Source organism: Babylonia areolata, chromosome 1 (assembly GCF_041734735.1).
Source record: "Babylonia areolata isolate BAREFJ2019XMU chromosome 1, ASM4173473v1, whole genome shotgun sequence".
In the NCBI taxonomy this organism is placed as follows: Eukaryota; Metazoa; Mollusca; class Gastropoda; order Neogastropoda; family Buccinidae; genus Babylonia; species Babylonia areolata.
The window spans coordinates 53,823,169-53,838,020 of record NC_134876.1 but is presented as its reverse complement, the minus strand read 5'-3'; the positions used below and the strand labels follow the sequence as shown (position 1 = coordinate 53,838,020).

Sequence of the window (14,852 nt, the reverse complement as noted above, 5' to 3'; positions counted from 1 at the left end):
CGTGAGTGTGTGAATGTGTGTGGCTGAGTCGTCAATCGTGGCCTGGCGCAAAAAGAAAACAAGGTCAACCGGACACAGGCGCCTGCTCTAAAGTTAAAAATGTCTCTTCGCTTAGAAGTATCATCCAGGATACAAGTTCGAACAGTTTAAACATACTGATCGAGTGACTAGAACATAGAGCTGGCTTTTTGTACGCAGTCTAGAAACTGAAGGGTGCAGTGTTATTGTTTTGGGTTTTTTTTGTGTGTTTTCTTCACACTCATTTCCCAAGATATTGTAAAGATTTCGTAACTGAACTGAATCGGCATGAGTCAGTTACACACACACACACACACACACACACACACACACACACACACACTCACACACACACACACACACACACACACACACACACACACACACACACACACACACACACAGCAGTGATACACACACTGACACCGCACACACACACACTCACAGACACACTCACACACACACCGTCGGCACACACACACGGCATACGCACTCTCTCTCTCTCTCTCTCTCTCTCTCTCTCTCTCTCTCTCTCTCTCTCTCCCTCACACACACACCGCACACACACACACACACACACACACACACACACACACACACACACTGACACACAAGTGTGTGTACACACACACACTGACGTGTGTGTACACACACACGTGTCACAGTACTACACTGGCACTACGCCGTACTACGCACGCACGCACACACACACACACACACACACACACACACACACACACACACACACACACACACACGTCAGTAACTTTAATTGCAATAAAGCCACGGTGTACAAATCCACTGAGAAACGCACATATACTTTAACTATATATATACGCGGCACAATTACAATCAAGCACTGAACTTCGATCTCTACTATTGCGGCAAGCGGCCGTGACCTTATCAATCATGACTGATAAGCTAATGTTGGCTATTTCACAAGACCTCTGAACTTGTAAAGTAAATATTTTGAAATCTCGCGGCAGGTGTGTCGGGTAACCCCGATGATTTGCATTAATGCTGGCATCACATTCCTGCCGGGTACCATCCCCAGACACGGTGAACCAGGATGATCAATAGTGGCGATGATGTTTGCTTTAAATACACTGCATCGATCATCATTAATTCGTAATCAGCTGAGCTGCACTAGACATCGAAGCTTTTTTTTTTTTTTCTTCACAGATTTGCTCTCTCTCTCTCTCTCTCTCTCTCTCTCTCTCTCTCTCACACACACACACACACACACACACACACACACACAAACACACACAAACACACCGTGACACACACACACACACGCACGCACGCACGCATGCACGCACACATACGTACACACACACATGTATGCACACACACACACATACACACACACGCACACGTACGCACGCATGCACGCACACACACGTACACACACACACACTCACTGCACACACGTACACACCCACGCACACACACACACACACACACACACACACACACACACACCACACAGACACACACACAGACACACACACAGACACACACACAGAAACACACACACACACACACACACACACACACACACACACACACACACACACACACACACACACACACACACACACAACACACACACACACCTTAAAAAGAGAAAAGAGAAAATGCACGATCATTATTGTCAGTGTTTGGTACATTAAGTGCCAGTTTTCACGATGCATCATATCAACGCACGCAGATCGACTGATCCATACTGACATACATACCATCATTATGTGCTAAAAAATGATTGATCATTAAATAATGCTCTATATATAGCGGAGATTTTAGGCCAAGACCTTGTCTTACAATCTGTCCTTGCAGTACATGAACTTCAATATCAATGTAACAATTCAATACAACATTAACCAAATAGTAGCCTAAAACACAAGTTATGATAAATTACCGTGAAGACGTGCGGTTAGAGAGATAGGGAGAGAGAGAGAGAGAGAGAGAGAGAGAGAGGACACAAATGATTTAATTGTATAGGCCTTGACCCTTCACAAATGGAGTGCACAAACATAATGAATCACTTACTTAAACTCTGCTTCCTTGTGGCAAAGTGCTTTATGTGCGAAGTTCACAACATTCATCACTATTGGTTTGTTTTCGGCAATGCAAATTTAAACATTGACGGATGTCTGTGATATTTATAGGGAATTAAGTCATTCCTTGGTTCACTGTATTTTGGGCATGAGACTGCACACACTGGCACACACCGACACACACACACACACACACACACACACACACACACACACACACACACACACACACACACACACTGACACACTGCTGAGAGACAACATCACAGAGCAAACAGGTGCTTTGTGGAAGGGGAGAGACTGGGTGACTTAGGTTCACCGGCAGAATGTGTGTGTGAGGCTGACGGTGGGCACGAGCGCCTGTGGGAACATCTTAGTCCTGAGGTGTTTTTTTTTTTTTTTTTTTTTTTTTTTTTTTATAGGTTTTTGTTTAAGTTTTAGTATGAAATTCAATAGAAAATTTGTATGGTGAATTGGACGGGAGTGTGGTACGAGTCACACAATTCACTGAGTTGATTAACAACCCTTCACCACTCACACTGAAGACCATCATCACCATCACCATCATCATCATCATCATCAACATCATCATCCCAGTCTGAGTCATTAGATTCACATTCCCTGTCAGGATCTGGTAATCACTGTGTCCTTAATTGTGAATAAGAATGACCATGATTTTGCAGACTTCAGCAATGAGGTCTGCTGCAACAGAGACTGAAGCCAGTGAAAGTGAATGTTGTAAATTATATTTTCAATAGTTTCATTGGAACTGAGGAATTGTTTATGCTTAGTTAACGTTAATACAGATAATCTATATATTATAAAGCTATATATATATGTATAATAAAAAATATATAATATAATTTTTTTTTTTTTTGACACATGGTGCGCGCGCGCGCGCGCGTGTGTGTGTGGTGTTAATGTATACATGTATGTACCATAGTACATTGTATTGCATTACTCTTTTTGTCAAAACAGATTTCTCTGTTTGAAATTTGAAATTTGAAATTTTATCATTATTATAATATACATAATATGCGTCCATGGCAGACATTTACCCCGAGACTGCTATCAACGAAGGGCAGTCACTCTTGCAAACGGAAGCAGACGACGCTTGTTGACAACAACTCACCGGCCTTCAGGGATCGACGGAGACAGCAACCATGCGCAAGTCAGTCAGCTTTCACCGTTCACACTGACCAATTAGTCAATGCTCCATTGGCTCAACTTATGCGACAGAAGAGGCAGACAACACCCTGCACTCTACGAACACACGAAGTTCGTCCGCCGCCAACACCGGGCTGAACATTATCAGCAATTCTGCTACAACTAGCTGGTCAGTGTCATAAATCCCCTGAAGTGTGTTACCCACACAACGGCCATCCTGAATAGCTTGGGTAGCGACACTTTACTGTTGATGCATTGGGGTTTGCAAAGACAAACGGTGTTAGAAGTGGGATGGGTTAGTGTTGACCATAATTTTTATTGCTGATTAGAGCATCATTCAAAAAGAAGAAAAAAAAGTGGTTTACTTAGACTGAAGCCTGTTATGTTTGACAACGAAAGTAACGGGGGGAAATCCTGTGAAGGCAGTCCAGACGTCGGAGAAATATTCCATTGCATTATGTAACTGAAGTTATTTGCGAAGAAACTGAAAAAAACTAAAAACAAAAACAAAAACAAAAAACAACAACAAAAAACCAAACAACCCCCCCAAAAAAAAAAAAAAACAAAACAAAACAAAACAACAAACAAAAACCAAAGAAACAAATAACACACACACACACACACACACACACACACACACACACACACACACACAGAGGCTTTGGGACAGCTATGAATTTGTTACCGACTAGAAATTAAAAGACACTGATAAAAATTGTTTTTGTCAGAATAATCCTGCAAAAAACTTTTTGAACATCATTGGTAAATCTGCAGTAGTGCTGTGACTAAGACTTTCAACCCGAACATGCCAGGTTTGAATCTGCTCTCACCCCTCCCCTTTCTTTTTTTCCCCAACCCAAAGCTTTGTAATAGCAAACACAGAACACATTTGATTGAAATTATTCATTTATCCTTTCTTTTTTTTAAAAGTCCTATCACAAGTGAGTCACTGTATGTGTTCTGTCCAGAATGTGTATTTCTTTACTTTTAATTGTGAACAACATTTAGATTGACTGTCCAAAATTTATTTGACCATTTATGTAATTTGTTTATTATGGTTGTGACCTCAGGAAAGACTGCAGAGGCCAGCTGAACCACTGGAGAAAAGCCAACTTGGATAAAAGTTAAGTACTGGTTCACATTCTCCACCCCCCTCACTCTGTCTTGTCTATTTCCATCTCTTGTCTCTTTCTGCTTGTCTGTCTTTCTGCCTGTCTGTACCTGCCTATCTCTGTTGTTCCTGTCTGTCTTTCTGCCTGTCTGTTCCCTTCTATTTCTGCCTGTCTGTTTCTGCCTGTCTGTACCTGTCTGTCTCTCTCAGCACATGTTTAGTGTAACATTAACCTGTACTAATAAATACTAATACTTTGCACAGAGAGAATGCTGTGAGTGCTCATTTCTGGTGTGTATGTGTGACAATGGAGAAAAACAAATAAATGTCTGCCCGAAGGTGTTTATTTTTTTTTTGTAGGTAGGTCACTGAAGACTCCACCACCACACCAACCACTGCACTGCTCTGACGAGAGAAAGGCATCACCAGGAACGTTACATCGCCGTTGGAGATGTTGAGGTGAGGTCCTTGTGGACCTACACATGCTCACATGCACGTTTTATCACTCCAATACCACCTTCCCTTTCTTTCCACAAGAGTCAAAACATGCACACACACACACACACACACACACACACACACACATTCACACACACAGGCTTTGGGACAGAATAATGCTGGTTTGTATAAACATGAAAAAGTATTATGTTTGTGATTCGTATAAACAGATCTTGTTATGTAAACTCAGTAGTCTCCACCCCCCCTGCCCCATTCCCCCACATACCCATTTCCCAACACCTCAGAAAACCTTTCTATGATTCGTGTTTGAACATTTAGATTGACTGTCCCAAGTGTATTTGACCATTGGTGTAATTTGTTTACTGTGGTTGTGACCTCAGGAAAGACTGCAGAAGCCAGCTGAACCACTGAAGAGAAGCCAACTTCGTTAAAAGTTAAGTACTGGTTCACATTCTCCACTCCCCTCTCTCTGCGTCTGTAACTGCATTGTCTATTTCCATCTCCATCTCTTTCTGCCTGTCTTTCTCTGTCTTTCTGCCTGTCTGTACCTGCCTGTCTGTTTCTCTCTGTCTTTCTTCCTGTCTGTACCCTTCTATTTCTGCCTGTCTGTACCTGTCTGTCTGTGTCTGTGTCTTTCTGCCTGTCTGTACCCTTCTATTTCTGCCTGTCTCTTTCTGTCTGTACCTGTCTGTCTCTCTCAGCACATGTTTAGTGTAACATTAACCTGTACTAATAAATACTAATACTTTGCACAGAGAGAATGCTGTGAGTGCTCATTTCTGGTGTGTATGTGTGACAATGGAGAAAAACAAATGTCTGCCTGAAGGTGTTTAGTTGTTTTTGTAGGTCAGTCACTGAAGACTCCACCACCACACCAACCACTGCACTGATCTGACGAGAGAAAGGCATCACCAGGAACATTACATCACCGTTGGAGATGTTGAGGCAAGGTGCTTGTGGACCTTCACGTGCCCACTTGGACATGTTTTACCACTCCAATACCACCTTCCCTTTCTTTACACAAGTGAGTCAAAACACGCACACACACGCACATGCATACACACACACAGGCTTTGGGACAGCTATGAATTTGTTACCAACTTGAAAGCAAAAGTCATTGATAAAGATTATGTTCTGGTCAAAATAATGCTGTATTGTATAAACATGAAAAAATATATTTGTGATTCGTATAAACAGATCTTATGTAAACTCAGTAGTCCCCCCTCCCCATTCCCCCCCACACCCATTTCCCAACACTCCGAAAACCTTTCCATGATTCGTGTTTGAACATTTAGATTGACTGTCCCAAGTGTATTTGACCATTGGTGTAATTTGTTTACTATGGTTGTGACCTCAGGAAAGACTGCAGAAGCCAGCTGAACCACTGAAGAGAAACCAACTTAGTTAAAAGTTAAGTACTGGTTCACATTCTCCACTCCCCTCTCTCTGCGTCTGTAACTGCATTGTCTATTTCCATCTCCATCTCTTTCTGCCTGTCTTTCTCTGTCTTTCTGCCTGTCTGTACCTGCCTGTCTGTTTCTCTCTGTCTTTCTTCCTGTCTGTACCCTTCTGTTTCTGCCTGTCTGTACCGGTCTCTTTCTGTCTCTCTCAGCACATGTTTAGTCTCAACATTAACCCTTACTAATAAATACTAATACTTTGCACAGAGAGAATGCTGTGAGTGCTCATTTCTGGTGTTTATGTGTGACAATGGAGAAAAACAAATACCTGCCCGAAGGTGTTTAGTTGTTTTTTGTAGGTTGGTCACTGAAGACTCCACCACCACACCAACCGCTGCACTGCTGACGAGAGAAAGGCATCACCAGGAACATTACATTGCCGTTGGAGATGTTGAGGTGAGGTGCTTGTGGACCTACACATGCACGTTTTATCACTCAAATACCACCTTCCCTTTCTTTCCACAAGTGAGTCAAAACATGCACACACACACACACGGGCTTTGGGACAGATATGAATTTGTTACCAACTTGAAAGCAAAAGACATTGCTAAAGATTTGGTTCTTGTCAAAATAATCCTGTAAACAGCTTGTCAAAATAATGCTGTACTGTATAAACATGAAGTATTGTGTTTGTGATTCGTATAAACAGATCTTATGTAAACTCAGTAGTCTCCACCCCACCCCCATTCCCCCACACACCCATTTCCCAACACCTCAGAAAACCTTTCCATGATTCGCGTTTGAACATTTAGATTGACTGTCCCAAATGTATTTGACCATTGGTGTAATTTGTTTACTAAGGTTGTGACCTCAGGAAAGACTGCAGAAGCCAGCTGAACCACCAAAGAGAAGCCAACTTAGATGAAAGTTAAGTATCAGTACACATTCTCCACCCCCTCCCTCTCTCTCTGTCTGTAACTGTCTTGTCTATTTCCATTTTCATCTGTTTCTGCCTGTCTGTACCTGCCTGTCTGTCTGTGTCTGTCTGTGTCTGTCTGTCTTTCTGCCTGTCTGTACCCTTCTATTTCTGCCTGTCTTTTTCTGTCTGTACCTGTCTGTCTCTCTCAGCACATGTTTAGTGTGACATTAACCTGTACTAATAAATACTAATACTTTGCACAGAGAGAATGCTGTGAGTGCTCATTTCTGGTGTGTATGTGTGACAATGGAGAAAAACAAATGTCTGCCCGAAGGTGTTTAGTTGTTTTTTGTAGGTAGGTCAATGAAGACTCCACCACCACACCAACCACTGCACTGATCTGACAAGAGAAGGGCATCACCAGGAACATTACATCACCGTTGGAGATGTTGAGGCAAGGTCCTTGTGGACCTTCACGTGCCCACTTGGGCATGTTTTACCACTCCAATACCACCTTCCCTTTCTTTACACAAGTGAGTCAAAACACGCACACACACGCACATGCACACACACACACAGGCTTTGGGACAGCTATAAATTTGTTACCAACTTGAAAGCAAAAGTCATTGATAAAGATTATGTTCTTGTCAGAATAATGCTGTATTGTATAAACATGAAAAAATATATTTGTGATTCGTATAAACAGATCTTATGTAAACTCAGTAGTCCCCCCTCCCCATTCCCCCCCACACCCATTTCCCAACGCTCAGAAAACCTTTCCATGATTTGTGTTTGAACATTTAGATTGACTGTCCCAAGTGTATTTGACCATTGGTGTAATTTATTTACTATGGTTGTGACCTCAGGAAAGACTGCAGAAGCCAGATGAACCACTGAAGAGAAACCAACTTAGATAAAAGTTAAGTACTGGTTCACATTCTCCACTCCCCTCTCTCTGCGTCTGTAACTGCATTGTCTATTTCCATCTCTATCTCTTTCTGCCTGTCTGTTTCTGTCTTTCTGCCTGTCTGTACCTGCCTGTCTGTTTCTCTGTCTTTCTTCCTGTCTGTACCCTTCTGTTTCTGCCTGTCTCTGTCTGTACCTGTCTGTCTCTCTCAGCACATGTTTAGTGTAACATTAACCTGTACTAATAAATACTAATACTTTGCACAGAGAGAATGCTGTGAGTGCTCATTTCTGGTGTGTATGTGTGACAATGGAGAAAAACAAATGTCTGCCCGATGGTGTTTAGTTGTTTTTGTAGGTAGGTCACTGAAGACTCCACCACCACACCAACCACTGCACTGATCTGACGAGAGAAGGGCATCACCAGGAACATTACATCACCGTTGGAGATGTTGAGGCAAGGTGCTTGTGGACCTTCACGTGCCCACTTGGACATGTTTTACCACTCCAATACCACCTTCCCTTTCTTTACACAAGTGAGTCAAAACACGCACACACACACACACACACACACACACACACACACACACACATTCACACACACAGGCTTTGGGACAGCTATGAATTTGTTACCAACTTGAAAGCAAAAGTCATTGATAAAGATTATGTTCTGGTCAAAATAATGCTGTATTGTATAAACATGAAAAAATATATTTGTGATTCGTATAAACAGATCTTATGTAAACTCAGTAGTCCCCCCTCCCCATTCCCCCCCACACCCATTTCCCAACACTCAGAAAACCTTTCCATGATTTGTGTTTGAACATTTAGATTGACTGTCCCAAGTGTATTTGACCATTGGTGTAATTTGTTTACTATGGTTGTGACCTCAGGAAAGACTGCAGAAGCCAGCTGAACCACTGAAGAGAAACCAACTTAGTTAAAAGTTAAGTACTGGTTCACATTCTCCACTCCCCTCTCTCTGCGTCTGTAACTGCATTGTCTGTTTCCATCTCCATCTCTTTCTGCCTGTCTTTCTCTGTTTCTGCCTGTCTGTACCCGCCTGTCTCTCAGTTTCTGTCCGTCTTTCTTCCTGTCTGTACCCTTCTGTTTCTGCCTGTCTGTACCGGTCTCTTTCTGTCTCTCTCAGCACATGTTTAGTCTCAACATTAACCCTTACTAATAAATACTAATACTTTGCACAGAGAGAATGCTGTGAGTGCTCATTTCTGGTGTTTATGTGTGACAATGGAGAAAAACAAATACCTGCCCGAAGGTGTTTAGTTGTTTTTTGTAGGTTGGTCACTGAAGACTCCACCACCACACCAACCGCTGCACTGCTCTGACGAGAGAAAGGCATCACCAGGAACGTTACATTGCCGTTGGAGATGTTGAGGTGAGGTGCTTGTGGACCTACACATGCACGTTTTATCACTCCAATACCACCTTCCCTTTCTTTCCACAAGTGAGTCAAAACATGCACACGCACACACATGGGCTTTGGGACAGATATGAATTTGTTACCAACTTGAAAGCAAAAGACATTGCTAAAGATTTGGTTCTTGTCAAAATAATCCTGTAAACAGCTTGTCAAAATAATGCTGTACTGTATAAACATGAAGAAGTATTGTGTTTGTGATTCGTATAAACAGATCTTATGTAAACTCAGTAGTCTCCACCCCACCCCCATTCCCCCACACACCCATTTCCCAACACCTCAGAAAACCTTTCCATGATTCGTGTTTGAACATTTAGATACTGTCCCAAATGTATTTGACCATTGGTGTAATTTGTTTACTAAGGTTGTGACCTCAGGAAAGACTGCAGAAGCCAGCTGAACCACCAAAGAGAAGCCAACTTAGATGAAAGTTAAGTATCAGTACACATTCTCCACCCCCTCCCTCTCTCTCTGTCTGTAACTGTCTTGTCTATTTCCATTTTCATCTGTTTCTGCCTGTCTGTACCTGCCTCTCTGTACCTGCCTGTCTGTCTGTGTCTGTCTGTCTTTCTGCCTGTCTGTACCCTTCTATTTCTGCCTGTCTCTTTCTGTCTGTACCTGTCTGTCTCTCTCAGCACATGTTTAGTGTAACATTAACCTGTACTAATAAATACTAATACTTTGCACAGAGAGAATGCTGTGAGTGCTCATTTCTGGTGTGTATGTGTGACAATGGAGAAAAACAATTGTCTGCCCGAAGGTGTTTAGTTGTTTTTGTAGGTAGGTCACTGAAGACTCCACCACCACACCAACCACTGCACTGATCTGACAAGAGAAGGGCATCACCAGGAACATTACATCACCGTTGGAGATGTTGAGGCAAGGTGCTTGTGGACCTTCACGTGCCCACTTGGACATGTTTTACCACTCCAATACCACCTTCCCTTTCTTTACACAAGTGAGTCAAAACACGCACACACACGCACATGCACACACACACACAGGCTTTGGGACAGCTATGAATTTGTTACCAACTTGAAAGCAAAAGTCATTGATAAAGATTATGTTCTGGTCAAAATAATGCTGTATTGTATAAACATGAAAAAATATATTTGTGATTCGTATAAACAGATCTTATGTAAACTCAGTAGTCCCCCCTCCCCATTCCCCCCCACACCCATTTCCCAACACTCAGAAAACCTTTCCATGATTCGTGTTTGAACATTTAGATTGACTGTCCCAAGTGTATTTGACCATTGGTGTAATTTGTTTACTATGGTTGTGACCTCAGGAAAGACTGCAGAAGCCAGCTGAACCACTGAAGAGAAACCAACTTAGATGAAAGTTAAGTACTGGTTCATATTCTCCACTCCCCTCTCTCTGCGTCTGTAACTGCATTGTCTGTTTCCATCTCCATCTCTTTCTGCCTGTCTTTCTCTGTCTTTCTGCCTGTCTGTACCCGCCTGTCTCTGTTTCTGTCTGTCTTCCTGTCTGTACCCTTCTGTTTCTGCCTGTCTGTACCGGTCTCTTTCTGTCTTTCTCAGCACATGTTTAGTCTCAACATTAACCCTTACTAATAAATACTAATACTTTGCACGGAGAGAATGCTGTGAGTGCTCCTTTCTGGTGTGTGTGTGACAATGGAGAAAAACAAATATCTGCCCGAAGGTGTTTAGCTGTTTTTTGTAGGTAGGTCACTGAAGACTCCACCACCACACCAACCGCTGCACTGCTCTGACGAGAGAAAGGCATCACCAGGAACGTTACATCGCCTTTGGAGATGTTGAGGTGAGGTGCTTGTGGACCTGCACATGCCCACATGCACGTTTTATCACTCCAATGCCACCTTCCCTTTCTTTCCACAAGTGAGTCAAAACATGCACACGCACACACACAGGCTTTGGGACAGCTATGAATTTGTTAACAACTTGAAAGCAAAAGACATTGATAAAGATTTGGTTCTTGTCAAAATAATCCTGTAAACATCTTGTCAAAATAATGCTGTATTGTATAAATATGAAAAAATATTATGCTTGGAATCTTATAAACAGATCTTGTTCTGTAAATTCAGTAGTCATTCATGTTTGAACATTTAGATTTATTTTCCGAAATGTATTTGACCATTTGTGTAATTTGTTTATTATGGTTGTGACCCCAGGAAAGACTGCAGAAGCCAGCTGAATCACTGAAGAAAAGCTAACTTAGATAAAAGTTAAGTACTGGTTCACATTCTCCACCCCCCTCACTCGTCTGTACCTGTCTTGTCTATTTCCATCTCCATCTTGCTTCCTGTCTGTCTTTCTGCCTGTCTGTACCTGTCTTGTCTATTTCCATCTCCATCTTGCTTCCTGTCTGTCTTTCTGCCTGTCTGTACCTGCTTGTCTGTCTTTCTGCCTGTCTGTATCTGTTTCTATCTTTCTGCCTGTCTGTACCCTTCTATTTCTGCCTGTCTCTTTCTGTCTGTACCTGTCTGTCTCTCTCAGCACATGTTTAGTGTAACATTAACCCTTACTAATGAATACTAATACTTTGCATGGAGAGAATGCTATGAGTGCTCCTTTCTGATATGTGTGAGACAATGGAGAAAAACAAATATCTGCCTGAAGGTGTTTAGCTGTTTTTTGTAGGTAGGTCACTGAAGACTCCACCACCACACCAGCCGCTGCACTGCTCTGACGAGAGAAGGGCATCACCAGGAACATTACATCACCGTTGGAGATGTTGAGGCAAGGTGCTTGTGGACCTTCACATGCCCACTTGGACATGTTTTACCACTCCAGTACCACCTTCCCTTTCTTTACACAAGTAAGTCAAAACACGCACACACACGCACATGCACACACACACAGGCTTTGGGACAGCTATGCATTTGTTACCAACTTGAAAGCAAAAGTCATTGATAAAGATTATGTTCTGGTCAAAATAATGCTGTATTGTATAAACATGAAAAAAATATATTTGTGATTCGTATAAACAGATCCTATGTAAACTCAGTAGTCCCCCCTCCCCATTCCCCCACACACCCATTTCCCAACACTCCGAAAACCTTTCCATGATTCGTGTTTGAACATTTAGATTGACTGTCCCAAGTGTATTTGACCATTGGTGTAATTTGTTTACTATGGTTGTGACCTCAGGAAAGACTGCAGAAGCCAGCTGAACCACTGAAGAGAAACCAACTTAGTTAAAAGTTAAGTACTGGTTCACATTCTCCACTCCCCTCTCTCTGCGTCTGTAACTACATTGTCTGTTTCCATCTCCATCTCTTTCTGCCTGTCTTTCTCTGTCTTTCTGCCTGTCTGTATCCGCCTGTCGTCTCTGTTTCTGTCTTCCTGTCTGTACCCTTCTGTTTCTGCCTGTCTGTACTGCTCTCTCTCTGTCTGTCTCTCTCAGCACATGTTTAGTCTCAACATTAACCCTTACTAATGAATACTAATACTTTGCACGGAGAGAATGCTGTGAGTGCTCCTTTCTGGCGTGTGTGAGACAATGGAGAAAAACAAATGTCTGCCCGAAGGTGTTTAGCTGTTTTTTGTAGGTTGGTCACTGAAGACTCCACCACCACACCAACCGCTGCACTGCTTTGATGAGAGAAAGGTATCACCAGGAACGTTACATCGCCGTTGGAGATGTTGAGGTGAGGTGCTTGTGGACCTACACATGCCCACATGCACGTTTAATCACTCCAATGCCACCTTCCCTTTCTTTCCACAAGTGAGTCAAAATATGCACACACACACACACACACAGGCTTTGGGACAGCTATGAATTTGTTACCAACTTGAAAGCAAAAGACACTGATAAAGATTTGGTTCTTGTCAAAATAATCCTGTTAACAGCTTGTCAAAATAATGCTGTATTGTATAAACATGAAAAAGTATTGTTTGTGATTCGTATAAACAGATCTTATGTAAACTCGGTAGTCTCCACCCCACCCCCATTCCCCCACACACCCATTTCCCAACACCTCAGAAAACCTTTCCATGATTCGTGTTTGAACATTTAGATTGACTGTCCCAAATATATTTGACCAATTGTGTAATTTGTTTACTATGGTTGTGACCTCAGGAAAGACTGCAGAAGCCAGCTGAACCACCAAAGAGAAGCCAACTTAGATGAAAGTTAAGTATCGGTACACTTTCTCCACCCCCCTCCCTCTCTCTCTGTCTGTAACTGTCTTGTCTATTTCCATCTCCATCTGTTTCTGCCTGTCTGTACCTACCTGCCTGTCTGTTTCTGTCTGTCTTTCTGCCTGTCTGTACCCTTCTATATCTGCCTGTCTCTTTTCTGTCTGTACCTGTCTGTCTCTCTCAGCACATGTTTAGTGTAACATTAACCTGTACTAATAAATACTAATACTTTGCACAGAGAGAATGCTGTGAGTGCTCATTTCTGGTGTGTATGTGTGACAATGGAGAAAAACAAATGTCTGCCCGAAGGTGTTTAGTTGTTTTTGTAGGTCAGTCACTGAAGACTCCACCACCACACCAACCACTGCACTGATCTGACGAGAGAAAGGCATCACCAGGAACATTACATCACCGTTGGAGATGTTGAGGCAAGGTGCTTGTGGACCTTCACGTGCCCACTTGGACATGTTTTACCACTCCAATACCACCTTCCCTTTCTTTACACAAGTGAGTCAAAACACGCACACACACGCACATGCACACACACACACACAGGCTTTGGGACAGCTATGAATTTGTTACCAACTTGAAAGCAAAAGTCATTGATAAAGATTATGTTCTGGTCAAAATAATGCTGTATTGTATAAACATGAAAAAATATATTTGTGATTCGTATAAACAGATCTTATGTAAACTCAGTAGTCCCCCCTCCCCATTCCCCCACACACCCATTTCCCAACACTCCGAAAACCTTTCCATGATTCGTGTTTGAACATTTAGATTGACTGTCCCAAGTGTATTTGACCATTGGTGTAATTTGTTTACTATGGTTGTGACCTCAGGAAAGACTGCAGAAGCCAGCTGAACCACTGAAGAGAAACCAACTTAGTTAAAAGTTAAGTACTGGTTCACATTCTCCACTCCCCTCTCTCTGCGTCTGTAACTGCATTGTCTATTTCCATCTCCATCTCTTTCTGCCTGTCTTTCTCTGTCTTTCTGCCTGTCTGTACCTGCCTGTCTGTTTCTCTCTGTCTTTCTTCCTGTCTGTACCCTTCTGTTTCTGCCTGTCTGTACCGGTCTCTTTCTGTCTCTCTCAGCACATGTTTAGTCTCAACATTAACCCTTACTAATAAATACTAATACTTTGCACAGAGAGAATGCTGTGAGTGCTCATTTCTGGTGTTTATGTGTGACAATGGAGAAAAACAAATACCTGCCCGAAGGTGTTTAGTTGTTTTTTGTAG

At 42.4% G+C, this 14,852-nt stretch overlaps 1 long non-coding RNA gene across 1 annotated transcript; it reads left to right on the top strand.

Moving 5' to 3' along the window:
• The first annotated feature begins 9,300 nt into the window (after positions 1–9,300).
• On the top strand, positions 9,301–10,946 carry LOC143292649 (uncharacterized). Its single transcript, XR_013056671.1, has 3 exons — positions 9,301–9,436; positions 9,843–10,436; positions 10,770–10,946. It is a non-coding gene; the product is annotated as an uncharacterized LOC143292649 (long non-coding RNA).
• Positions 10,947–14,852: the final 3,906 nt, after the last annotated feature.